General features: G+C 64.0%; 10 non-coding genes and 2 pseudogenes across 10 annotated transcripts; all 12 read right to left on the reverse strand.

Annotated features, from left to right (window-relative positions):
* Window positions 1-778: 778 nt before the first annotated feature.
* On the reverse strand, window positions 779-897 carry LOC118149616 (5S ribosomal RNA). Its single transcript, XR_004737185.1, has one exon. It is a non-coding gene; the product is annotated as a 5S ribosomal RNA (ribosomal RNA).
* Window positions 898-2,393: 1,496 nt separating this feature from the next.
* Window positions 2,394-2,502, reverse strand: LOC118149659 (5S ribosomal RNA; annotated as a pseudogene).
* Window positions 2,503-4,856: 2,354 nt separating this feature from the next.
* On the reverse strand, window positions 4,857-4,975 carry LOC118149627 (5S ribosomal RNA). Its single transcript, XR_004737193.1, has one exon. It is a non-coding gene; the product is annotated as a 5S ribosomal RNA (ribosomal RNA).
* A 1,496-nt stretch (window positions 4,976-6,471) lies between these two features.
* LOC144580504 (5S ribosomal RNA) lies at window positions 6,472-6,580 on the reverse strand (annotated as a pseudogene).
* Window positions 6,581-8,928: 2,348 nt separating this feature from the next.
* LOC128930259 (5S ribosomal RNA) lies at window positions 8,929-9,047 on the reverse strand. Its single transcript, XR_008478075.1, has one exon. It is a non-coding gene; the product is annotated as a 5S ribosomal RNA (ribosomal RNA).
* A 1,496-nt stretch (window positions 9,048-10,543) lies between these two features.
* Window positions 10,544-10,662, reverse strand: LOC144580500 (5S ribosomal RNA). The gene has a single exon (XR_013530062.1). It is a non-coding gene; the product is annotated as a 5S ribosomal RNA (ribosomal RNA).
* A 2,355-nt stretch (window positions 10,663-13,017) lies between these two features.
* On the reverse strand, window positions 13,018-13,136 carry LOC128930260 (5S ribosomal RNA). The gene has a single exon (XR_008478076.1). It is a non-coding gene; the product is annotated as a 5S ribosomal RNA (ribosomal RNA).
* Window positions 13,137-14,632: 1,496 nt separating this feature from the next.
* LOC128930255 (5S ribosomal RNA) lies at window positions 14,633-14,751 on the reverse strand. Its single transcript, XR_008478070.1, has one exon. It is a non-coding gene; the product is annotated as a 5S ribosomal RNA (ribosomal RNA).
* A 2,349-nt stretch (window positions 14,752-17,100) lies between these two features.
* On the reverse strand, window positions 17,101-17,219 carry LOC128930261 (5S ribosomal RNA). Its single transcript, XR_008478077.1, has one exon. It is a non-coding gene; the product is annotated as a 5S ribosomal RNA (ribosomal RNA).
* Window positions 17,220-18,715: 1,496 nt separating this feature from the next.
* LOC128930256 (5S ribosomal RNA) lies at window positions 18,716-18,834 on the reverse strand. Its single transcript, XR_008478071.1, has one exon. It is a non-coding gene; the product is annotated as a 5S ribosomal RNA (ribosomal RNA).
* Window positions 18,835-21,192: 2,358 nt separating this feature from the next.
* On the reverse strand, window positions 21,193-21,311 carry LOC128930263 (5S ribosomal RNA). The gene has a single exon (XR_008478079.2). It is a non-coding gene; the product is annotated as a 5S ribosomal RNA (ribosomal RNA).
* A 1,496-nt stretch (window positions 21,312-22,807) lies between these two features.
* Window positions 22,808-22,926, reverse strand: LOC128930257 (5S ribosomal RNA). Its single transcript, XR_008478073.2, has one exon. It is a non-coding gene; the product is annotated as a 5S ribosomal RNA (ribosomal RNA).
* Window positions 22,927-24,601: the final 1,675 nt, after the last annotated feature.

Genomic DNA, 24,601 nt, shown 5'->3' on the forward strand with positions numbered 1-24,601 from the left:
AGATTTATAGGAGGATGCTTTAAGTCACAAAGCGGTGACAGAGCTGTCAGGGTTACAGGTTTCCCTTAAATCATGCTCTGCAGTGTGTCTGCTCTAAGGCATTCCTCTGATTGTACGCTGCTTATTCCTTAATTCATGCTCTGTACCGTGTCCACTCCAGGCATTCCTGCGATTAGGAACTAAGATAGGATTTTTAGCTATATATGTAGGGAAATACTCTTTAGGCACTCGTGCTCTCAACTATTATATGATTATATAGAGAGGATGATATAAAGGGATTCGTCAAGCCCTATTTCTATAAACTAATATGTGATTATATAAACGACTGTCTAGAAGGAAATCGCTGAGTAGTAACGCGATAAAGTGGGATATTCCTCAAGCCCCAACTGTGCCAGGGTTCTGCTTAGCTCTCATTCCTCGGCGCCTATATGGGGTGTTACCCAGAGATGGGGGTGTTGCCGGCGCACAGAATCGGCTTTCCTGGTGGCTGGCGAAGGCAATGTCTTTCCCCCCGCCCCCGCCCTCCCCGGGGACAGCAGGGACCCCCGGGCCTGCGCCTATGCGGGTCGGGTCCCGGCCCTCGGTGCCCAGGCTGGAGCCGAGCTCCTGGTGCCATGCTGCTGCCTGGCCGGTGCTGCAGCGGCGGAACCCCCACGAGGAGGTGCCGGGCTGCGGCGGGGTCGCAGGCGGTGGGAAAAGGGGAGAGAGTCAGAGGGCACTTGAGAAGCACAGCAGGGCGACCGAAAAGAGGAAAGAGGCAGGGGAGCGAAAGGCCAAAAGCCTACGGCACCCGGTATTCCCAGGCGGTCTCCCTTCCAAGTACTAACCAGGCCCGACCCTGCTTTGCTTCCGAGAGCTGACGAGATCGGGCGCCTTCAGGGTGGTGTGGCCGTAGACGCCAGCGGCGGCCTCTGGCTGCCCGGAGAGGCCGGCCCAGCCACGCCCGCCCGACGCCAGCCCTCGCTGCCACCACGTGGCCGCGGGACTCGGGTCGGGGAGCAGGGAGCCGCTCGTAGGCTGCCCAGGCTGGGCCGCTCTCCGCCCTCAGGGTCCACGCCTCAGCTCCGCCCTCCACCGGGCTCCGCCTTCCTTCGGCCTCCCAGTGCCTCCCGACTTCGCTCGTCTTCGTCTCCACGACGCCCAAGCTTCTGATCCCAACACAGGGGCTGAAGGACACCCAGACGGGGGGTCCCGCCTCCCGTCCACCCCCACGAGCAACCCCACCCCTCTCACACACAAACACACACTAGCCCACTCGCGCGAGCACCCACCCAGGAACACACACATAGACACAGACATCTCGAAGGAGGGCAAGCGAGCGAGGGATGGAACGGTAGTAAAGGAGACACGCAGCGAGACGGCGATACAGAGAGAGACACATAGGACAAAGAGGATGGAGGCCCCGACAGACAGACAGACAGACAGAAAGACAGACAGACAGACAGACCCACCCACCCAGCCAGAGATGAGACACGGCGCAAGGTGGAGGGGGAAGACCAGAAAGAGAGAAGGTGAGGGAGTCAGAGGGCCCGAGCGCTAGAGCCTTGGAGAAGGAGCACTCTGCCACGGTAGACCCGGCTCCCCGGAGCAGGCCTGGTAGGGGGCGGGGAGCTTGGGCTGGCCCGGAACAGAGCGGCAGGGCCGGGGTGCGGGAGGACCACCGGAGCCCTGAGACGTGTTTCTCCGTGGCTGGGTTGGTTGCTTTGAGGGTGCGTTTCGTAGGGTCCTTCCTTCGTTGGCTCCTCCCCGTCCTCTTGGTGCTGCGCCCCCACCCCAGATGTGTAGAGCGCACCAGTCCGTCTGGCGGGAGGCGTGGCGCCCAGCGTGCCCGGGGGGGAGGGGCCCGGCGCCTGGATCTCTCTGGTGTGCTCGGGACTGGAGTTCAGGCGAAGTGGGTGGCCACGAGAATCCAAGCGCACGGGGACGATTTCCCTGGCGGCTGGCCGAAGCCATGTCCTTCTCGCGGAACAAGACAGCCAGGCGTCCTGGAGCGGACGGAGGTCTCGGCTGACGTCTGTGGAACCCGCTGCCCACTGCCCGCCCCTTGGCCGGGCTTGGACGCTTGGGGCGGCGCCGGATGAGTGAATCGAACTGCCTGGGCGTCCCGGGAGAAAGCAAGGCCCCGACAGGGCGGGGAAGCGGCGCCTGCCTGCGGATTCGGAAGTGGGGTCCGGGTCCCGTCCCTCCCGGCCCCGGCGGAAGTGGCGGTATGCTGCTGGCCGGGGTGCTGCCGTGGCGGATCCAGCCACTGCCCCCCTGCCCCCCGCGGAGGTCCCAGGCTGCGGCGGGGTCGCGGACGGGCGCAAAAGGGGGAGTAGAGTCGGGGGCCGCTGGAGAAGCACAGCGACAACAGAGGGACAAAAGTAGGCAGGGAGCCGTCGGAAGAGCCAAAAAGCCTACAGCACCCGGTATTCCCAGGCGGTCTCCCATCCAAGTACTAACCAGGCCCGACCCTGCTTAGCTTCCGAGATCGGGCGCGTTCAGGGTGGTATGGCCGTAGACGCTGGCGGTGGCCTGTGCCTGCCCCAAAAGGCAGCCCGCCCGCCCGCCCGCCCGCGGCCAGCCTGGGCCGCTCTTCCACTCTATGCCCTGGCACCCCCGGGCGCCGCGCTGCGCCTTGCGTCGGCCTCTCAGAGCCTCCCGTTGTCGCTGGCGGGGACGACAGGGTATGCTCCGAGCGGTCAGGGTCCTGGGACTTCCTCCGGCCCTCCGCCTTGCAGCCGCCGCCGCCGCCGAGGGATACTTGTGGATCCGTCGCCGCCCCTCCGGCAAGGTCCCCTCTTGCCCCTTCCACTCAGAGCCGCCGCGGCTGCCCAGGAACGAAGGGCCGGCCCGGCCCCGCGGGTTCTTTTTCTCACAACGCACCCACCACGGTCCCTTGTCCGGCTCAGGGGCCGGGGAGGCGGAGCCCTTGCTGTGTCCCGCGCTGGCGCTAGAGCCGGCAGCCTGATCCCGGCAAGAGAGGGGCCGAGGCACTCGCAGAAGGAGAGCAGAGGACAGCCAAATAGAGAGACAGAAACAAACGGAGAGAGACACACAGACGACAGAGGCGGACAGACAGACACACACACAGAAAGACACGGGGTGAGGGGGGAGAGGGGGAGAGAGACAGACAGACAGACAGACAGAGAGAGAGACAGAGAGAGAGAGAGAGAGACGGAGACGGAGACGGAGACGGAGACGGAGACGGAGACGGAGACAGAGACAGAGACCGACAGAACGAGCGCCAGCTAGAGGGGGGAGAACAGAAAGGGAGGGGCTGAGGCAGCTAGAGAGCCACAGCGATAGAGCCTTGGCGTGCCAGCGCTCTGCTCTAATAGACAGGGCCTCTTGGAGCAGGCCGACGTGGGGTGGAGGCTGCTTGGGCTGGGTCAGGACCGGATGGCAGGGCCGCCCACGCGGCAGGACCGCCGGCGCCCTGACAGGTGTTTCTTCTTGGCTTGGTTGGGTGCGCTGGGAGGGGCGGGTGCGTTTGCCGGGGTCCTTCCTTTGTTGGCTCCTCCCCGACCACTTGCTGCGGTGGGCCCCGCGATCTGCAGAGAGACGGGGCCCGAGGCCTGCGTCTCTCTCGTGCCCTCGAGGCTGGTGTTTTCGCGAAGTTGGCGGCGGTGGTGTAGGGCTCATGGCCCCGCAGGGTCGTGGGGTGAGCCTTAGGCTGTGCTGAGGCGCAGGGTCCGAGAAATAGAGAGACAGGACACAGAAGTACAAGAGAAACGCAGCTGGGCTGGGGGGCCGGGGGGCCGGGGGTCGGGGGGGGGGGCACGCCACCTATAAGCAGAGTCGGGCGAGGTCCCGAATGTCCCGAAGCATGAGTATTTACGGTGTACAGGTTAGGGGGCAGGGCAGTGAGTGAAATCATCTTTAAAGATAGTGATAGGGTCATGAGCAATAAAACATCGCGTCCACCTCCATTAGGTCACCTAGGCCAGGAGGTGGACAGTGCACGGCGAGGGGCCCGTTCCCACGAAGGCAAGGGCCGTGCTCAGTAAGGGGTCCACCCCCATCAGGTCACCGAGGTTTGAAGGCCGGCCGTGCGCAGTGTGCAATACTTCTATCTACGGTCAAACTACTTCTAAGAAGATTTATAGGAGGATGCTTTAAGTCACAAAGCGGTGACAGAGCTGTCAGGGTTACAGGTTTCCCTTAAATCATGCTCTGCAGTGTGTCTGCTCTAAGGCATTCCTCTGATTGTACGCTGCTTATTCCTTAATTCATGCTCTGTACCGTGTCCACTCCAGGCATTCCTGCGATTAGGAACTAAGATAGGATTTTTAGCTATATATGTAGGGAAATACTCTTTAGGCACTCGTGCTCTCAACTATTATATGATTATATAGAGAGGATGATATAAAGGGATTCGTCAAGCCCTATTTCTATAAACTAATATGTGATTATATAAACGACTGTCTAGAAGGAAATCGCTGAGTAGTAACGCGATAAAGTGGGATATTCCTCAAGCCCCAACTGTGCCAGGGTTCTGCTTAGCTCTCATTCCTCGGCGCCTATATGGGGTGTTACCCAGAGATGGGGGTGTTGCCGGCGCACAGAATCGGCTTTCCTGGTGGCTGGCGAAGGCAATGTCTTTCCCCCCGCCCCCGCCCTCCCCGGGGACAGCAGGGACCCCCGGGCCTGCGCCTATGCGGGTCGGGTCCCGGCCCTCGGTGCCCAGGCTGGAGCCGAGCTCCTGGTGCCATGCTGCTGCCTGGCCGGTGCTGCAGCGGCGGAACCCCCACGAGGAGGTGCCGGGCTGCGGCGGGGTCGCAGGCGGTGGGAAAAGGGGAGAGAGTCAGAGGGCACTTGAGAAGCACAGCAGGGCGACCGAAAAGAGGAAAGAGGCAGGGGAGCGAAAGGCCAAAAGCCTACGGCACCCGGTATTCCCAGGCGGTCTCCCTTCCAAGTACTAACCAGGCCCGACCCTGCTTTGCTTCCGAGAGCTGACGAGATCGGGCGCCTTCAGGGTGGTGTGGCCGTAGACGCCAGCGGCGGCCTCTGGCTGCCCGGAGAGGCCGGCCCAGCCACGCCCGCCCGACGCCAGCCCTCGCTGCCACCACGTGGCCGCGGGACTCGGGTCGGGGAGCAGGGAGCCGCTCGTAGGCTGCCCAGGCTGGGCCGCTCTCCGCCCTCAGGGTCCACGCCTCAGCTCCGCCCTCCACCGGGCTCCGCCTTCCTTCGGCCTCCCAGTGCCTCCCGACTTCGCTCGTCTTCGTCTCCACGACGCCCAAGCTTCTGATCCCAACACAGGGGCTGAAGGACACCCAGACGGGGGGTCCCGCCTCCCGTCCACCCCCACGAGCAACCCCACCCCTCTCACACACAAACACACACTAGCCCACTCGCGCGAGCACCCACCCAGGAACACACACATAGACACAGACATCTCGAAGGAGGGCAAGCGAGCGAGGGATGGAACGGTAGTAAAGGAGACACGCAGCGAGACGGCGATACAGAGAGAGACACATAGGACAAAGAGGATGGAGGCCCCGACAGACAGACAGACAGACAGAAAGACAGACAGACAGACAGACCCACCCACCCAGCCAGAGATGAGACACGGCGCAAGGTGGAGGGGGAAGACCAGAAAGAGAGAAGGTGAGGGAGTCAGAGGGCCCGAGCGCTAGAGCCTTGGAGAAGAAGCACTCTGCCACGGTAGACCCGGCTCCCCGGAGCAGGCCTGGTAGGGGGCGGGGAGCTTGGGCTGGCCCGGAACAGAGCGGCAGGGCCGGGGTGCGGGAGGACCACCGGAGCCCTGAGACGTGTTTCTCCGTGGCTGGGTTGGTTGCTTTGAGGGTGCGTTTCGTAGGGTCCTTCCTTCGTTGGCTCCTCCCCGTCCTCTTGGTGCTGCGCCCCCACCCCAGATGTGTAGAGCGCACCAGTCCGTCTGGCGGGAGGCGAGGCGCCCAGCGTGCCCGGGGGGGAGGGGCCCGGCGCCTGGATCTCTCTGGTGTGCTCGGGACTGGAGTTCAGGCGAAGTGGGTGGCCACGAGAATCCAAGCGCACGGGGACGATTTCCCTGGCGGCTGGCCGAAGCCATGTCCTTCTCGCGGAACAAGACAGCCAGGCGTCCTGGAGCGGACGGAGGTCTCGGCTGACGTCTGTGGAACCCGCTGCCCACTGCCCGCCCCTTGGCCGGGCTTGGACGCTTGGGGCGGCGCCGGATGAGTGAATCGAACTGCCTGGGCGTCCCGGGAGAAAGCAAGGCCCCGACAGGGCGGGGAAGCGGCGCCTGCCTGCGGATTCGGAAGTGGGGTCCGGGTCCCGTCCCTCCCGGCCCCGGCGGAAGTGGCGGTATGCTGCTGGCCGGGGTGCTGCCGTGGCGGATCCAGCCACTGCCCCCCTGCCCCCCGCGGAGGTCCCAGGCTGCGGCGGGGTCGCGGACGGGCGCAAAAGGGGGAGTAGTGTCGGGGGCCGCTGGAGAAGCACAGCGACAACAGAGGGACAAAAGAAGGCAGGGAGCCGTCGGAAGAGCCAAAAAGCCTACAGCACCCGGTATTCCCAGGCGGTCTCCCATCCAAGTACTAACCAGGCCCGACCCTGCTTAGCTTCCGAGATCGGGCGCGTTCAGGGTGGTATGGCCGTAGACGCTGGCGGTGGCCTGTGCCTGCCCCAAAAGGCAGCCCGCCCGCCCGCCCGCCCGCGGCCAGCCTGGGCCGCTCTTCCACTCTATGCCCTGGCACCCCCGGGCGCCGCGCTGCGCCTTGCGTCGGCCTCTCAGAGCCTCCCGTTGTCGCTGGCGGGGACGACAGGGTATGCTCCGAGCGGTCAGGGTCCTGGGACTTCCTCCGGCCCTCCGCCTTGCAGCCGCCGCCGCCGCCGAGGGATACTTGTGGATCCGTCGCCGCCCCTCCGGCAAGGTCCCCTCTTGCCCCTTCCACTCAGAGCCGCCGCGGCTGCCCAGGAACGAAGGGCCGGCCCGGCCCCGCGGGTTCTTTTTCTCACAACGCACCCACCACGGTCCCTTGTCCGGCTCAGGGGCCGGGGAGGCGGAGCCCTTGCTGTGTCCCGCGCTGGCGCTAGAGCCGGCAGCCTGATCCCGGCAAGAGAGGGGCCGAGGCACTCGCAGAAGGAGAGCAGAGGACAGCCAAATAGAGAGACAGAAACAAACGGAGAGAGACACACAGACGACAGAGGCGGACAGACAGACACACACACAGAAAGACACGGGGTGAGGGGGGAGAGGGGGAGAGAGACAGACAGACAGACAGAAAGAGAGAGAGACAGAGAGAGAGAGAGAGAGACGGAGACGGAGACGGAGACGGAGACGGAGACGGAGACAGAGACAGAGACCGACAGAACGAGCGCCAGCTAGAGGGGGGAGAACAGAAAGGGAGGGGCTGAGGCAGCTAGAGAGCCACAGCGATAGAGCCTTGGCGTGCCAGCGCTCTGCTCTAATAGACAGGGCCTCTTGGAGCAGGCCGACGTGGGGTGGAGGCTGCTTGGGCTGGGTCAGGACCGGATGGCAGGGCCGCCCACGCGGCAGGACCGCCGGCGCCCTGACAGGTGTTTCTTCTTGGCTTGGTTGGGTGCGCTGGGAGGGGCGGGTGCGTTTGCCGGGGTCCTTCCTTTGTTGGCTCCTCCCCGACCACTTGCTGCGGTGGGCCCCGCGATCTGCAGAGAGACGGGGCCCGAGGCCTGCGTCTCTCTCGTGCCCTCGAGGCTGGTGTTTTCGCGAAGTTGGCGGCGGTGGTGTAGGGCTCATGGCCCCGCAGGGTCGTGGGGTGAGCCTTAGGCTGTGCTGAGGCGCAGGGTCCGAGAAATAGAGAGACAGGACACAGAAGTACAAGAGAAACGCAGCTGGGCTGGGGGGCCGGGGGGCCGGGGGTCGGGGGGGGGGGCACGCCACCTATAAGCAGAGTCGGGCGAGGTCCCGAATGTCCCGAAGCATGAGTATTTACGGTGTACAGGTTAGGGGGCAGGGCAGTGAGTGAAATCATCTTTAAAGATAGTGATAGGGTCATGAGCAATAAAACATCGCGTCCACCTCCATTAGGTCACCTAGGCCAGGAGGTGGACAGTGCACGGCGAGGGGCCCGTTCCCACGAAGGCAAGGGCCGTGCTCAGTAAGGGGTCCACCCCCATCAGGTCACCGAGGTTTGAAGGCCGGCCGTGCGCAGTGTGCAATACTTCTATCTACGGTCAAACTACTTCTAAGAAGATTTATAGGAGGATGCTTTAAGTCACAAAGCGGTGACAGAGCTGTCAGGGTTACAGGTTTCCCTTAAATCATGCTCTGCAGTGTGTCTGCTCTAAGGCATTCCTCTGATTGTACGCTGCTTATTCCTTAATTCATGCTCTGTACCGTGTCCACTCCAGGCATTCCTGCGATTAGGAACTAAGATAGGATTTTTAGCTATATATGTAGGGAAATACTCTTTAGGCACTCGTGCTCTCAACTATTATATGATTATATAGAGAGGATGATATAAAGGGATTCGTCAAGCCCTATTTCTATAAACTAATATGTGATTATATAAACGACTGTCTAGAAGGAAATCGCTGAGTAGTAACGCGATAAAGTGGGATATTCCTCAAGCCCCAACTGTGCCAGGGTTCTGCTTAGCTCTCATTCCTCGGCGCCTATATGGGGTGTTACCCAGAGATGGGGGTGTTGCCGGCGCACAGAATCGGCTTTCCTGGTGGCTGGCGAAGGCAATGTCTTTCCCCCCGCCCCCGCCCTCCCCGGGGACAGCAGGGACCCCCGGGCCTGCGCCTATGCGGGTCGGGTCCCGGTCCTCGGTGCCCAGGCTGGAGCCGAGCTCCTGGTGCCATGCTGCTGCCTGGCCGGTGCTGCAGCGGCGGAACCCCCACGAGGAGGTGCCGGGCTGCGGCGGGGTCGCAGGCGGTGGGAAAAGGGGAGAGAGTCAGAGGGCACTTGAGAAGCACAGCAGGGCGACCGAAAAGAGGAAAGAGGCAGGGGAGCGAAAGGCCAAAAGCCTACGGCACCCGGTATTCCCAGGCGGTCTCCCTTCCAAGTACTAACCAGGCCCGACCCTGCTTTGCTTCCGAGAGCTGACGAGATCGGGCGCCTTCAGGGTGGTGTGGCCGTAGACGCCAGCGGCGGCCTCTGGCTGCCCGGAGAGGCCGGCCCAGCCACGCCCGCCCGACGCCAGCCCTCGCTGCCACCACGTGGCCGCGGGACTCGGGTCGGGGAGCAGGGAGCCGCTCGTAGGCTGCCCAGGCTGGGCCGCTCTCCGCCCTCAGGGTCCACGCCTCAGCTCCGCCCTCCACCGGGCTCCGCCTTCCTTCGGCCTCCCAGTGCCTCCCGACTTCGCTCGTCTTCGTCTCCACGACGCCCAAGCTTCTGATCCCAACACAGGGGCTGAAGGACACCCAGACGGGGGGTCCCGCCTCCCGTCCACCCCCACGAGCAACCCCACCCCTCTCACACACAAACACACACTAGCCCACTCGCGCGAGCACCCACCCAGGAACACACACATAGACACAGACATCTCGAAGGAGGGCAAGCGAGCGAGGGATGGAACGGTAGTAAAGGAGACACGCAGCGAGACGGCGATACAGAGAGAGACACATAGGACAAAGAGGATGGAGGCCCCGACAGACAGACAGACAGACAGAAAGACAGACAGACAGACAGACCCACCCACCCAGCCAGAGATGAGACACGGCGCAAGGTGGAGGGGGAAGACCAGAAAGAGAGAAGGTGAGGGAGTCAGAGGGCCCGAGCGCTAGAGCCTTGGAGAAGGAGCACTCTGCCACGGTAGACCCGGCTCCCCGGAGCAGGCCTGGTAGGGGGCGGGGAGCTTGGGCTGGCCCGGAACAGAGCGGCAGGGCCGGGGTGCGGGAGGACCACCGGAGCCCTGAGACGTGTTTCTCCGTGGCTGGGTTGGTTGCTTTGAGGGTGCGTTTCGTAGGGTCCTTCCTTCGTTGGCTCCTCCCCGTCCTCTTGGTGCTGCGCCCCCACCCCAGATGTGTAGAGCGCACCAGTCCGTCTGGCGGGAGGCGTGGCGCCCAGCGTGCCCGGGGGGGAGGGGCCCGGCGCCTGGATCTCTCTGGTGTGCTCGGGACTGGAGTTCAGGCGAAGTGGGTGGCCACGAGAATCCAAGCGCACGGGGACGATTTCCCTGGCGGCTGGCCGAAGCCATGTCCTTCTCGCGGAACAAGACAGCCAGGCGTCCTGGAGCGGACGGAGGTCTCGGCTGACGTCTGTGGAACCCGCTGCCCACTGCCCGCCCCTTGGCCGGGCTTGGACGCTTGGGGCGGCGCCGGATGAGTGAATCGAACTGCCTGGGCGTCCCGGGAGAAAGCAAGGCCCCGACAGGGCGGGGAAGCGGCGCCTGCCTGCGGATTCGGAAGTGGGGTCCAGGTCCCGTCCCTCCCGGCCCCGGCGGAAGAGGCGGTATGCTGCTGGCCGGGGTGCTGCCGTGGCGGATCCAGCCACTGCCCCCCTGCCCCCCGCGGAGGTCCCAGGCTGCGGCGGGGTCGCGGACGGGCGCAAAAGGGGGAGTAGTGTCGGGGGCCGCTGGAGAAGCACAGCGACAACAGAGGGACAAAAGAAGGCAGGGAGCCGTCGGAAGAGCCAAAAAGCCTACAGCACCCGGTATTCCCAGGCGGTCTCCCATCCAAGTACTAACCAGGCCCGACCCTGCTTAGCTTCCGAGATCAGACGAGATCGGGCGCGTTCAGGGTGGTATGGCCGTAGACGCTGGCGGTGGCCTGTGCCTGCCCCAAAAGGCGGCCCGCAGCCACGCCCGCCCGACTCCAGGCCTCACGGCCAGCCCGCCCGCCCGCCCGCGGCCAGCCTGGGCCGCTCTTCCACTCTATGCCCTGGCACCCCCCGGCGCCGCGCTGCGCCTTGCGTCGGCCTCTCAGAGCCTCCCGTTGTCGCTGGCGGGGACGACAGGGTATGCTCCGAGCGGTCAGGGTCCTGGGACTTCCTCCGGCCCTCCGCCTTGCAGCCGCCGCCGCCGCCGAGGGATACTTGTGGATCCGTCGCCGCCCCTCCGGCAAGGTCCCCTCTTGCCCCTTCCACTCAGAGCCGCCGCGGCTGCCCAGGAACGAAGGGCCGGCCCGGCCCCGCGGGTTCTTTTTCTCACAACGCACCCACCACGGTCCCTTGTCCGGCTCAGGGGCCGGGGAGGCGGAGCCCTTGCTGTGTCCCGCGCTGGCGCTAGAGCCGGCAGCCTGATCCCGGCAAGAGAGGGGCCGAGGCACTCGCAGAAGGAGAGCAGAGGACAGCCAAATGGAGAGACAGAAACAAACGGAGAGAGACACACAGACGACAGAGGCGGACAGACAGACACACACACAGAAAGACACGGGGTGAGGGGGGAGAGGGGGAGAGAGACAGACAGAGAGAGAGAGAGAGAGAGAGAGAGAGAGAGAGAGAGAGAGAGACGGAGACGGAGACAGAGACCGACAGAACGAGCGCCAGCTGGAGGGGGGAGAACAGAAAGGGAGGGGCTGAGGCACCTAGAGAGCCACAGCGATAGAGCCTTGGCGTGCCAGCGCTCTGCTCTAATAGACAGGGCCTCTTGGAGCAGGCCGACGTGGGGTGGAGGCTGCTTGGGCTGGGTCAGGACCGGATGGCAGGGCCGCCCACGCGGCAGGACCGCCGGCGCCCTGACAGGTGTTTCTTCTTGGCTTGGTTGGGTGCGCTGGGAGGGGCGGGTGCGTTTGCCGGGGTCCTTCCTTTGTTGGCTCCTCCCCGACCACTTGCTGCGGTGGGCCCCGCGATCTGCAGAGAGACGGGGCCCGAGGCCTGCGTCTCTCTCGTGCCCTCGAGGCTGGTGTTTTCGCGAAGTTGGCGGCGGTGGTGTAGGGCTCATGGCCCCGCAGGGTCGTGGGGTGAGCCTTAGGCCGTGCTGAGGCGCAGGGTCCGAGAAATAGAGAGACAGGACACAGAAGTACAAGAGAAACGCAGCTGGGCTGGGGGGCCGGGGGGCCGGGGGTCGGGGGGGGGGCACGCCACCTATAAGCAGAGTCGGGCGAGGTCCCGAATGTCCCGAAGCATGAGTATTTACGGTGTACAGGTTAGGGGGCAGGGCAGTGAGTGAAATCATCTTTAAAGATAGTGATAGGGTCATGAGCAATAAAACATCGCGTCCACCTCCATTAGGTCACCTAGGCCAGGAGGTGGACAGTGCACGGCGAGGGGCCCGTTCCCACGAAGGCAAGGGCCGTGCTCAGTAAGGGGTCCACCCCCATCAGGTCACCGAGGTTTGAAGGCCGGCCGTGCGCAGTGTGCAATACTTCTATCTACGGTCAAACTACTTCTAAGAAGATTTATAGGAGGATGCTTTAAGTCACAAAGCGGTGACAGAGCTGTCAGGGTTACAGGTTTCCCTTAAATCATGCTCTGCAGTGTGTCTGCTCTAAAGCATTCCTCTGATTGTACGCTGCTTATTCCTTAATTCATGCTCTGTACCGTGTCCACTCCAGGCATTCCTGCGATTAGGAACTAAGATAGGATTTTTAGCTATATATGTAGGGAAATACTCTTTAGGCACTCGTGCTCTCAACTATTATATGATTATATAGAGAGGATGATATAAAGGGATTCGTCAAGCCCTATTTCTATAAACTAATATGTGATTATATAAACGACTGTCTAGAAGGAAATCGCTGAGTAGTAACGCGATAAAGTGGGATATTCCTCAAGCCCCAACTGTGCCAGGGTTCTGCTTAGCTCTCATTCCTCGGCGCCTATATGGGGTGTTACCCAGAGATGGGGGTGTTGCCGGCGCACAGAATCGGCTTTCCTGGTGGCTGGCGAAGGCAATGTCTTTCCCCCCGCCCCCGCCCTCCCCGGGGACAGCAGGGACCCCCGGGCCTGCGCCTATGCGGGTCGGGTCCCGGCCCTCGGTGCCCAGGCTGGAGCCGAGCTCCTGGTGCCATGCTGCTGCCTGGCCGGTGCTGCAGCGGCGGAACCCCCACGAGGAGGTGCCGGGCTGCGGCGGGGTCGCAGGCGGTGGGAAAAGGGGAGAGAGTCAGAGGGCACTTGAGAAGCACAGCAGGGCGACCGAAAAGAGGAAAGAGGCAGGGGAGCGAAAGGCCAAAAGCCTACGGCACCCGGTATTCCCAGGCGGTCTCCCTTCCAAGTACTAACCAGGCCCGACCCTGCTTTGCTTCCGAGAGCTGACGAGATCGGGCGCCTTCAGGGTGGTGTGGCCGTAGACGCCAGCGGCGGCCTCTGGCTGCCCGGAGAGGCCGGCCCAGCCACGCCCGCCCGACGCCAGCCCTCGCTGCCACCACGTGGCCGCGGGACTCGGGTCGGGGAGCAGGGAGCCGCTCGTAGGCTGCCCAGGCTGGGCCGCTCTCCGCCCTCAGGGTCCACGCCTCAGCTCCGCCCTCCACCGGGCTCCGCCTTCCTTCGGCCTCCCAGTGCCTCCCGACTTCGCTCGTCTTCGTCTCCACGACGCCCAAGCTTCTGATCCCAACACAGGGGCTGAAGGACACCCAGACGGGGGGTCCCGCCTCCCGTCCACCCCCACGAGCAACCCCACCCCTCTCACACACAAACACACACTAGCCCACTCGCGCGAGCACCCACCCAGGAACACACACATAGACACAGACATCTCGAAGGAGGGCAAGCGAGCGAGGGATGGAACGGTAGTAAAGGAGACACGCAGCGAGACGGCGATACAGAGAGAGACACATAGGACAAAGAGGATGGAGGCCCCGACAGACAGACAGACAGACAGAAAGACAGACAGACAGACAGACCCACCCACCCAGCCAGAGATGAGACACGGCGCAAGGTGGAGGGGGAAGACCAGAAAGAGAGAAGGTGAGGGAGTCAGAGGGCCCGAGCGCTAGAGCCTTGGAGAAGGAGCACTCTGCCACGGTAGACCCGGCTCCCCGGAGCAGGCCTGGTAGGGGGCGGGGAGCTTGGGCTGGCCCGGAACAGAGCGGCAGGGCCGGGGTGCGGGAGGACCACCGGAGCCCTGAGACGTGTTTCTCCGTGGCTGGGTTGGTTGCTTTGAGGGTGCGTTTCGTAGGGTCCTTCCTTCGTTGGCTCCTCCCCGTCCTCTTGGTGCTGCGCCCCCACCCCAGATGTGTAGAGCGCACCAGTCCGTCTGGCGGGAGGCGTGGCGCCCAGCGTGCCCGGGGGGGAGGGGCCCGGCGCCTGGATCTCTCTGGTGTGCTCGGGACTGGAGTTCAGGCGAAGTGGGTGGCCACGAGAATCCAAGCGCACGGGGACGATTTCCCTGGCGGCTGGCCGAAGCCATGTCCTTCTCGCGGAACAAGACAGCCAGGCGTCCTGGAGCGGACGGAGGTCTCGGCTGACGTCTGTGGAACCCGCTGCCCACTGCCCGCCCCTTGGCCGGGCTTGGACGCTTGGGGCGGCGCCGGATGAGTGAATCGAACTGCCTGGGCGTCCCGGGAGAAAGCAAGGCCCCGACAGGGCGGGGAAGCGGCGCCTGCCTGCGGATTCGGAAGTGGGGTCCAGGTCCCGTCCCTCCCGGCCCCGGCGGAAGAGGCGGTATGCTGCTGGCCGGGGTGCTGCCGTGGCGGATCCAGCCACTGCCCCCCTGCCCCCCGCGGAGGTCCCAGGCTGCGGCGGGGTCGCGGACGGGCGCAAAAGGGGGAGTAGTGTCGGGGGCCGCTGGAGAAGCACAGCGACAACAGAGGGACAAAAGAAGGCAGGGAGCCGTCGGAAGAGCCAAAAAGCCTACAGCACCCGGTATTCCCAGGCGGTCTCCCATCCAAGTACTAACCAGGCCCGACCCTGCTTAGCTTCCGAGATCAGACGAGATCGGGCGCGTTCAGGGTGGTATGGCCGTAGACGCTGGCGGTGGCCTGTGCCTGCCCCAAAAGGCGGCCCGCAGCCACGCCCGCCCGACTCCAGGCCTCACGGCCAGCCCGCCCGCCCGCCCGCGGCCAGCCTGGGCCGCTCTTCCACTCTATGCCCTGGCACCCCCCGGCGCCGCGCTGCGCCTTGCGTCGGCCTCTCAGAGCCTCCCGTTGTCGCTGGCGGGGACGACAGGGTATGCTCCGAGCGGTCAGGGTCCTGGGACTTCCTCCGGCCCTCCGCCTTGCAGCCGCCGCCGCCGCCGAGGGATACTTGTGGATCCGTCGCCGCCCCTCCGGCAAGGTCCCCTCTTGCCCCTTCCACTCAGAGCCGCCGCGGCTGCCCAGGAACGAAGGGCCGGCCCGGCCCCGCGGGTTCTTTTTCTCACAACGCACCCACCACGGTCCCTTGTCCGGCTCAGGGGCCGGGGAGGCGGAGCCCTTGCTGTGTCCCGCGCTGGCGCTAGAGCCGGCAGCCTGATCCCGGCAAGAGAGGGGCCGAGGCACTCGCAGAAGGAGAGCAGAGGACAGCCAAATGGAGAGACAGAAACAAACGGAGAGAGACACACAGACGACAGAGGCGGACAGACAGACACACACACAGAAAGACACGGGGTGAGGGGGGAGAGGGGGAGAGAGACAGACAGAGAGAGAGAGAGAGAGAGAGAGAGAGAGAGAGAGAGACGGAGACGGAGACAGAGACCGACAGAACGAGCGCCAGCTGGAGGGGGGAGAACAGAAAGGGAGGGGCTGAGGCACCTAGAGAGCCACAGCGATAGAGCCTTGGCGTGCCAGCGCTCTGCTCTAATAGACAGGGCCTCTTGGAGCAGGCCGACGTGGGGTGGAGGCTGCTTGGGCTGGGTCAGGACCGGATGGCAGGGCCGCCCACGCGGCAGGACCGCCGGCGCCCTGACAGGTGTTTCTTCTTGGCTTGGTTGGGTGCGCTGGGAGGGGCGGGTGCGTTTGCCGGGGTCCTTCCTTTGTTGGCTCCTCCCCGACCACTTGCTGCGGTGGGCCCCGCGATCTGCAGAGAGACGGGGCCCGAGGCCTGCGTCTCTCTCGTGCCCTCGAGGCTGGTGTTTTCGCGAAGTTGGCGGCGGTGGTGTAGGGCTCATGGCCCCGCAGGGTCGTGGGGTGAGCCTTAGGCCGTGCTGAGGCGCAGGGTCCGAGAAATAGAGAGACAGGACACAGAAGTACAAGAGAAACGCAGCTGGGCTGGGGGGCCGGGGGGCCGGGGGTCGGGGGGGGGGCACGCCACCTATAAGCAGAGTCGGGCGAGGTCCCGAATGTCCCGAAGCATGAGTATTTACGGTGTACAGGTTAGGGGGCAGGGCAGTGAGTGAAATCATCTTTAAAGATAGTGATAGGGTCATGAGCAATAAAACATCGCGTCCACCTCCATTAGGTCACCTAGGCCAGGAGGTGGACAGTGCACGGCGAGGGGCCCGTTCCCACGAAGGCAAGGGCCGTGCTCAGTAAGGGGTCCACCCCCATCAGGTCACCGAGGTTTGAAGGCCGGCCGTGCGCAGTGTGCAATACTTCTATCTACGGTCAAACTACTTCTAAGAAGATTTATAGGAGGATGCTTTAAGTCACAAAGCGGTGACAGAGCTGTCAGGGTTACAGGTTTCCCTTAAATCATGCTCTGCAGTGTGTCTGCTCTAAAGCATTCCTCTGATTGTACGCTGCTTATTCCTTAATTCATGCTCTGTACCGTGTCCACTCCAGGCATTCCTGCGATTAGGAACTAAGATAGGATTTTTAGCTATATATGTAGGGAAATACTCTTTAGGCACTCGTGCTCTCAACTATTATATGATTATATAGAGAGGATGATATAAAGGGATTCGTCAAGCCCTATTTCTATAAACTAATATGTGATTATATAAACGACTGTCTAGAAGGAAATCGCTGAGTAGTAACGCGATAAAGTGGGATATTCCTCAAGCCCCAACTGTGCCAGGGTTCTGCTTAGCTCTCATTCCTCGGCGCCTATATGGGGTGTTACCCAGAGATGGGGGTGTTGCCGGCGCACAGAATCGGCTTTCCTGGTGGCTGGCGAAGGCAATGTCTTTCCCCCCGCCCCCGCCCTCCCCGGGGACAGCAGGGACCCCCGGGCCTGCGCCTATGCGGGTCGGGTCCCGGCCCTCGGTGCCCAGGCTGGAGCCGAGCTCCTGGTGCCATGCTGCTGCCTGGCCGGTGCTGCAGCGGCGGAACCCCCACGAGGAGGTGCCGGGCTGCGGCGGGGTCGCAGGCGGTGGGAAAAGGGGAGAGAGTCAGAGGGCACTTGAGAAGCACAGCAGGGCGACCGAAAAGAGGAAAGAGGCAGGGGAGCGAAAGGCCAAAAGCCTACGGCACCCGGTATTCCCAGGCGGTCTCCCTTCCAAGTACTAACCAGGCCCGACCCTGCTTTGCTTCCGAGAGCTGACGAGATCGGGCGCCTTCAGGGTGGTGTGGCCGTAGACGCCAGCGGCGGCCTCTGGCTGCCCGGAGAGGCCGGCCCAGCCACGCCCGCCCGACGCCAGCCCTCGCTGCCACCACGTGGCCGCGGGACTCGGGTCGGGGAGCAGGGAGCCGCTCGTAGGCTGCCCAGGCTGGGCCGCTCTCCGCCCTCAGGGTCCACGCCTCAGCTCCGCCCTCCACCGGGCTCCGCCTTCCTTCGGCCTCCCAGTGCCTCCCGACTTCGCTCGTCTTCGTCTCCACGACGCCCAAGCTTCTGATCCCAACACAGGGGCTGAAGGACACCCAGACGGGGGGTCCCGCCTCCCGTCCACCCCCACGAGCAACCCCACCCCTCTCACACACAAACACACACTAGCCCACTCGCGCGAGCACCCACCCAGGAACACACACATAGACACAGACATCTCGAAGGAGGGCAAGCGAGCGAGGGATGGAACGGTAGTAAAGGAGACACGCAGCGAGACGGCGATACAGAGAGAGACACATAGGACAAAGAGGATGGAGGCCCCGACAGACAGACAGACAGACAGAAAGACAGACAGACAGACAGACCCACCCACCCAGCCAGAGATGAGACACGGCGCAAGGTGGAGGGGGAAGACCAGAAAGAGAGAAGGTGAGGGAGTCAGAGGGCCCGAGCGCTAGAGCCTTGGAGAAGGAGCACTCTGCCACGGTAGACCCGGCTCCCCGGAGCAGGCCTGGTAGGGGGCGGGGAGCTTGGGCTGGCCCGGAACAGAGCGGCAGGGCCGGGGTGCGGGAGGACCACCGGAGCCCTGAGACGTGTTTCTCCGTGGCTGGGTTGGTTGCTTTGAGGGTGCGTTTCGTAGGGTCCTTCCTTCGTTGGCTCCTCCCCGTCCTCTTGGTGCTGCGCCCCCACCCCAGATGTGTAGAGCGCACCAGTCCGTCTGGCGGGAGGCGTGGCGCCCAGCGTGCCCGGGGGGGAGGGGCCCGGCGCCTGGATCTCTCTGGTGTGCTCGGGACTGGAGTTCAGGCGAAGTGGGTGGCCACGAGAATCCAAGCGCACGGGGACGATTTCCCTGGCGGCTGGCCGAAGCCATGTCCTTCTCGCGGAACAAGACAGCCAGGCGTCCTGGAGCGGACGGAGGTCTCGGCTGACGTCTGTGGAACCCGCTGCCCACTGCCCGCCCCTTGGCCGGGCTTGGACGCTTGGGGCGGCGCCGGATGAGTGAATCGAACTGCCTGGGCGTCCCGGGAGAAAGCAAGGCCCCGACAGGGCGGGGAAGCGGCGCCTGCCTGCGGATTCGGAAGTGGGGTCCGGGTCCCGTCCCTCCCGGCCCCGGCGGAAGAGGCGGTATGCTGCTGGCCGGGGTGCTGCCGTGGCGGATCCAGCCACTGCCCCCCTGCCCCCCGCGGAGGTCCCAGGCTGCGGCGGGGTCGCGGACGGGCGCAAAAGGGGGAGTAGTGTCGGGGGCCGCTGGAGAAGCACAGCGACAACAGAGGGACAAAAGAAGGCAGGGAGCCGTCGGAAGAGCCAAAAAGCCTACAGCACCCGGTATTCCCAGGCGGTCTCCCATCCAAGTACTAACCAGGCCCGACCCTGCTTAGCTTCCGAGATCAGACGAGATCGGGCGCGTTCAGGGTGGTATGGCCGTAGACGCTGGCGGTGGCCTGTGCCTGCCCCAAAAGGCGGCCCGCAGCCACGCCCGCCCGACTCCAGGCCTCACGGCCAGCCCGCCCGCCCGCCCGCGGCCAGCCTGGGCCGCTCTTCCACTCTATGCCCTGGCACCCCCCGGCGCCGCGCTGCGCCTTGCGTCGGCCTCTCAGAGCCTCCCGTTGTCGCTGGCGGGGACGACAGGGTATGCTCCGAGCGGTCAGGGTCCTGGGACTTCCTCCGGCCCTCCGCCTTGCAGCCGCCGCCGCCGCCGAGGGATACTTGTGGATCCGTCGCCGCCCCTCCGGCAAGGTCCCCTCTTGCCCCTTCCACTCAGAGCCGCCGCGGCTGCCCAGGAACGAAGGGCCGGCCCGGCCCCGCGGGTTCTTTTTCTCACAACGCACCCACCACGGTCCCTTGTCCGGCTCAGGGGCCGGGGAGGCGGAGCCCTTGCTGTGTCCCGCGCTGGCGCTAGAGCCGGCAGCCTGATCCCGGCAAGAGAGGGGCCGAGGCACTCGCAGAAGGAGAGCAGAGGACAGCCAAATGGAGAGACAGAAACAAACGGAGAGAGACACACAGACGACAGAGGCGGACAGACAGACACACACACAGAAAGACACGGGGTGAGGGGGGAGAGGGGGAGAGAGACAGACAGACAGACAGACAGAGGGAGAGAGAGAGAGAGAGAGAGAGACGGAGACGGAGACGGAGACAGAGACCGACAGAACGAGCGCCAGCTAGAGGGGGGAGAACAGAAAGGGAGGGGCTGAGGCAGCTAGAGAGCCACAGCGATAGAGCCTTGGCGTGCCAGCGCTCTGCTCTAATAGACAGGGCCTCTTGGAGCAGGCCGACGTGGGGTGGAGGCTGCTTGGGCTGGGTCAGGACCGGATGGCAGGGCCGCCCACGCGGCAGGACCGCCGGCGCCCTGACAGGTGTTTCTTCTTGGCTTGGTTGGGTGCGCTGGGAGGGGCGGGTGCGTTTGCCGGGGTCCTTCCTTTGTTGGCTCCTCCCCGACCACTTGCTGCGGTGGGCCCCGCGATCTGCAGAGAGACGGGGCCCGAGGCCTGCGTCTCTCTCGTGCCCTCGAGGCTGGTGTTTTCGCGAAGTTGGCGGCGGTGGTGTAGGGCTCATGGCCCCGCAGGGTCGTGGGGTGAGCCTTAGGCCGTGCTGAGGCGCAGGGTCCGAGAAATAGAGAGACAGGACACAGAAGTACAAGAGAAACGCAGCTGGGCTGGGGGGCCGGGGGGCCGGGGGTCGGGGGGGGGGGCACGCCACCTATAAGCAGAGTCGGGCGAGGTCCCGAATGTCCCGAAGCATGAGTATTTACGGTGTACAGGTTAGGGGGCAGGGCAGTGAGTGAAATCATCTTTAAAGATAGTGATAGGGTCATGAGCAATAAAACATCGCGTCCACCTCCATTAGGTCACCTAGGCCAGGAGGTGGACAGTGCACGGCGAGGGGCCCGTTCCCACGAAGGCAAGGGCCGTGCTCAGTAAGGGGTCCACCCCCATCAGGTCACCGAGGTTTGAAGGCCGGCCGTGCGCAGTGTGCAATACTTCTATCTACGGTCAAACTACTTCTAAGAAGATTTATAGGAGGATGCTTTAAGTCACAAAGCGGTGACAGAGCTGTCAGGGTTACAGGTTTCCCTTAAATCATGCTCTGCAGTGTGTCTGCTCTAAGGCATTCCTCTGATTGTACGCTGCTTATTCCTTAATTCATGCTCTGTACCGTGTCCACTCCAGGCATTCCTGCGATTAGGAACTAAGATAGGATTTTTAGCTATATATGTAGGGAAATACTCTTTAGGCACTCGTGCTCTCAACTATTATATGATTATATAGAGAGGATGATATAAAGGGATTCGTCAAGCCCTATTTCTATAAACTAATATGTGATTATATAAACGACTGTCTAGAAGGAAATCGCTGAGTAGTAACGCGATAAAGTGGGATATTCCTCAAGCCCCAACTGTGCCAGGGTTCTGCTTAGCTCTCATTCCTCGGCGCCTATATGGGGTGTTACCCAGAGATGGGGGTGTTGCCGGCGCACAGAATCGGCTTTCCTGGTGGCTGGCGAAGGCAATGTCTTTCCCCCCGCCCCCGCCCTCCCCGGGGACAGCAGGGACCCCCGGGCCTGCGCCTATGCGGGTCGGGTCCCGGCCCTCGGTGCCCAGGCTGGAGCCGAGCTCCTGGTGCCATGCTGCTGCCTGGCCGGTGCTGCAGCGGCGGAACCCCCACGAGGAGGTGCCGGGCTGCGGCGGGGTCGCAGGCGGTGGGAAAAGGGGAGAGAGTCAGAGGGCACTTGAGAAGCACAGCAGGGCGACCGAAAAGAGGAAAGAGGCAGGGGAGCGAAAGGCCAAAAGCCTACGGCACCCGGTATTCCCAGGCGGTCTCCCTTCCAAGTACTAACCAGGCCCGACCCTGCTTTGCTTCCGAGAGCTGACGAGATCGGGCGCCTTCAGGGTGGTGTGGCCGTAGACGCCAGCGGCGGCCTCTGGCTGCCCGGAGAGGCCGGCCCAGCCACGCCCGCCCGACGCCAGCCCTCGCTGCCACCACGTGGCCGCGGGACTCGGGTCGGGGAGCAGGGAGCCGCTCGTAGGCTGCCCAGGCTGGGCCGCTCTCCGCCCTCAGGGTCCACGCCTCAGCTCCGCCCTCCACCGGGCTCCGCCTTCCTTCGGCCTCCCAGTGCCTCCCGACTTCGCTCGTCTTCGTCTCCACGACGCCCAAGCTTCTGATCCCAACACAGGGGCTGAAGGACACCCAGACGGGGGGTCCCGCCTCCCGTCCACCCCCACGAGCAACCCCACCCCTCTCACACACAAACACACACTAGCCCACTCGCGCGAGCACCCACCCAGGAACACACACATAGACACAGACATCTCGAAGGAGGGCAAGCGAGCGAGGGATGGAACGGTAGTAAAGGAGACACGCAGCGAGACGGCGATACAGAGAGAGACACATAGGACAAAGAGGATGGAGGCCCCGACAGACAGACAGACAGACAGAAAGACAGACAGACAGACAGACCCACCCACCCAGCCAGAGATGAGACACGGCGCAAGGTGGAGGGGGAAGACCAGAAAGAGAGAAGGTGAGGGAGTCAGAGGGCCCGAGCGCTAGAGCCTTGGAGAAGGAGCACTCTGCCACGGTAGACCCGGCTCCCCGGAGCAGGCCTGGTAGGGGGCGGGGAGCTTGGGCTGGCCCGGAACAGAGCGGCAGGGCCGGGGTGCGGGAGGACCACCGGAGCCCTGAGACGTGTTTCTCCGTGGCTGGGTTGGTTGCTTTGAGGGTGCGTTTCGTAGGGTCCTTCCTTCGTTGGCTCCTCCCCGTCCTCTTGGTGCTGCGCCCCCACCCCAGATGTGTAGAGCGCACCAGTCCGTCTGGCGGGAGGCGTGGCGCCCAGCGTGCCCGGGGGGGAGGGGCCCGGCGCCTGGATCTCTCTGGTGTGCTCGGGACTGGAGTTCAGGCGAAGTGGGTGGCCACGAGAATCCAAGCGCACGGGGACGATTTCCCTGGCGGCTGGCCGAAGCCATGTCCTTCTCGCGGAACAAGACAGCCAGGCGTCCTGGAGCGGACGGAGGTCTCGGCTGACGTCTGTGGAACCCGCTGCCCACTGCCCGCCCCTTGGCCGGGCTTGGACGCTTGGGGCGGCGCCGGATGAGTGAATCGAACTGCCTGGGCGTCCCGGGAGAAAGCAAGGCCCCGACAGGGCGGGGAAGCGGCGCCTGCCTGCGGATTCGGAAGTGGGGTCCGGGTCCCGTCCCTCCCGGCCCCGGCGGAAGAGGCGGTATGCTGCTGGCCGGGGTGCTGCCGTGGCGGATCCAGCCACTGCCCCCCTGCCCCCCGCGGAGGTCCCAGGCTGCGGCGGGGTCGCGGACGGGCGCAAAAGGGGGAGTAGTGTCGGGGGCCGCTGGAGAAGCACAGCGACAACAGAGGGACAAAAGAAGGCAGGGAGCCGTCGGAAGAGCCAAAAAGCCTACAGCACCCGGTATTCCCAGGCGGTCTCCCATCCAAGTACTAACCAGGCCCGACCCTGCTTAGCTTCCGAGATCAGACGAGATCGGGCGCGTTCAGGGTGGTATGGCCGTAGACGCTGGCGGTGGCCTGTGCCTGCCCCAAAAGGCGGCCCGCAGCCACGCCCGCCCGACTCCAGGCCTCACGGCCAGCCCGCCCGCCCGCCCGCGGCCAGCCTGGGCCGCTCTTCCACTCTATGCCCTGGCACCCCCCGGCGCCGCGCTGCGCCTTGCGTCGGCCTCTCAGAGCCTCCCGTTGTCGCTGGCGGGGACGACAGGGTATGCTCCGAGCGGTCAGGGTCCTGGGACTTCCTCCGGCCCTCCGCCTTGCAGCCGCCGCCGCCGCCGAGGGATACTTGTGGATCCGTCGCCGCCCCTCCGGCAAGGTCCCCTCTTGCCCCTTCCACTCAGAGCCGCCGCGGCTGCCCAGGAACGAAGGGCCGGCCCGGCCCCGCGGGTTCTTTTTCTCACAACGCACCCACCACGGTCCCTTGTCCGGCTCAGGGGCCGGGGAGGCGGAGCCCTTGCTGTGTCCCGCGCTGGCGCTAGAGCCGGCAGCCTGATCCCGGCAAGAGAGGGGCCGAGGCACTCGCAGAAGGAGAGCAGAGGACAGCCAAATGGAGAGACAGAAACAAACGGAGAGAGACACACAGACGACAGAGGCGGACAGACAGACACACACACAGAAAGACACGGGGTGAGGGGGGAGAGGGGGAGAGAGACAGACAGAGAGAGAGAGAGAGAGAGAGAGAGAGAGAGAGACGGAGACGGAGACAGAGACCGACAGAACGAGCGCCAGCTAGAGGGGGGAGAACAGAAAGGGAGGGGCTGAGGCACCTAGAGAGCCACAGCGATAGAGCCTTGGCGTGCCAGCGCTCTGCTCTAATAGACAGGGCCTCTTGGAGCAGGCCGACGTGGGGTGGAGGCTGCTTGGGCTGGGTCAGGACCGGATGGCAGGGCCGCCCACGCGGCAGGACCGCCGGCGCCCTGACAGGTGTTTCTTCTTGGCTTGGTTGGGTGCGCTGGGAGGGGCGGGTGCGTTTGCCGGGGTCCTTCCTTTGTTGGCTCCTCCCCGACCACTTGCTGCGGTGGGCCCCGCGATCTGCAGAGAGACGGGGCCCGAGGCCTGCGTCTCTCTCGTGCCCTCGAGGCTGGTGTTTTCGCGAAGTTGGCGGCGGTTGTGTAGGGCTCATGGCCCCGCAGGGTCGTGGGGTGAGCCTTAGGCCGTGCTGAGGCGCAGGGTCCGAGAAATAGAGAGACAGGACACAGAAGTACAAGAGAAACGCAGCTGGGCTGGGGGGCCGGGGGGCCGGGGGTCGGGGGGGGGGGGCACGCCACCTATAAGCAGAGTCGGGCGAGGTCCCGAATGTCCCGAAGCATGAGTATTTACGGTGTACAGGTTAGGGGGCAGGGCAGTGAGTGAAATCATCTTTAAAGATAGTGATAGGGTCATGAGCAATAAAACATCGCGTCCACCTCCATTAGGTCACCTAGGCCAGGAGGTGGACAGTGCACGGCGAGGGGCCCGTTCCCACGAAGGCAAGGGCCGTGCTCAGTAAGGGGTCCACCCCCATCAGGTCACCGAGGTTTGAAGGCCGGCCGTGCGCAGTGTGCAATACTTCTATCTACGGTCAAACTACTTCTAAGAAGATTTATAGGAGGATGCTTTAAGTCACAAAGCGGTGACAGAGCTGTCAGGGTTACAGGTTTCCCTTAAATCATGCTCTGCAGTGTGTCTGCTCTAAGGCATTCCT

This window comes from Callithrix jacchus, chromosome 19 (genome assembly GCF_049354715.1).
Source record: "Callithrix jacchus isolate 240 chromosome 19, calJac240_pri, whole genome shotgun sequence".
In the NCBI taxonomy this organism is placed as follows: domain Eukaryota; kingdom Metazoa; phylum Chordata; class Mammalia; order Primates; family Cebidae; genus Callithrix; species Callithrix jacchus.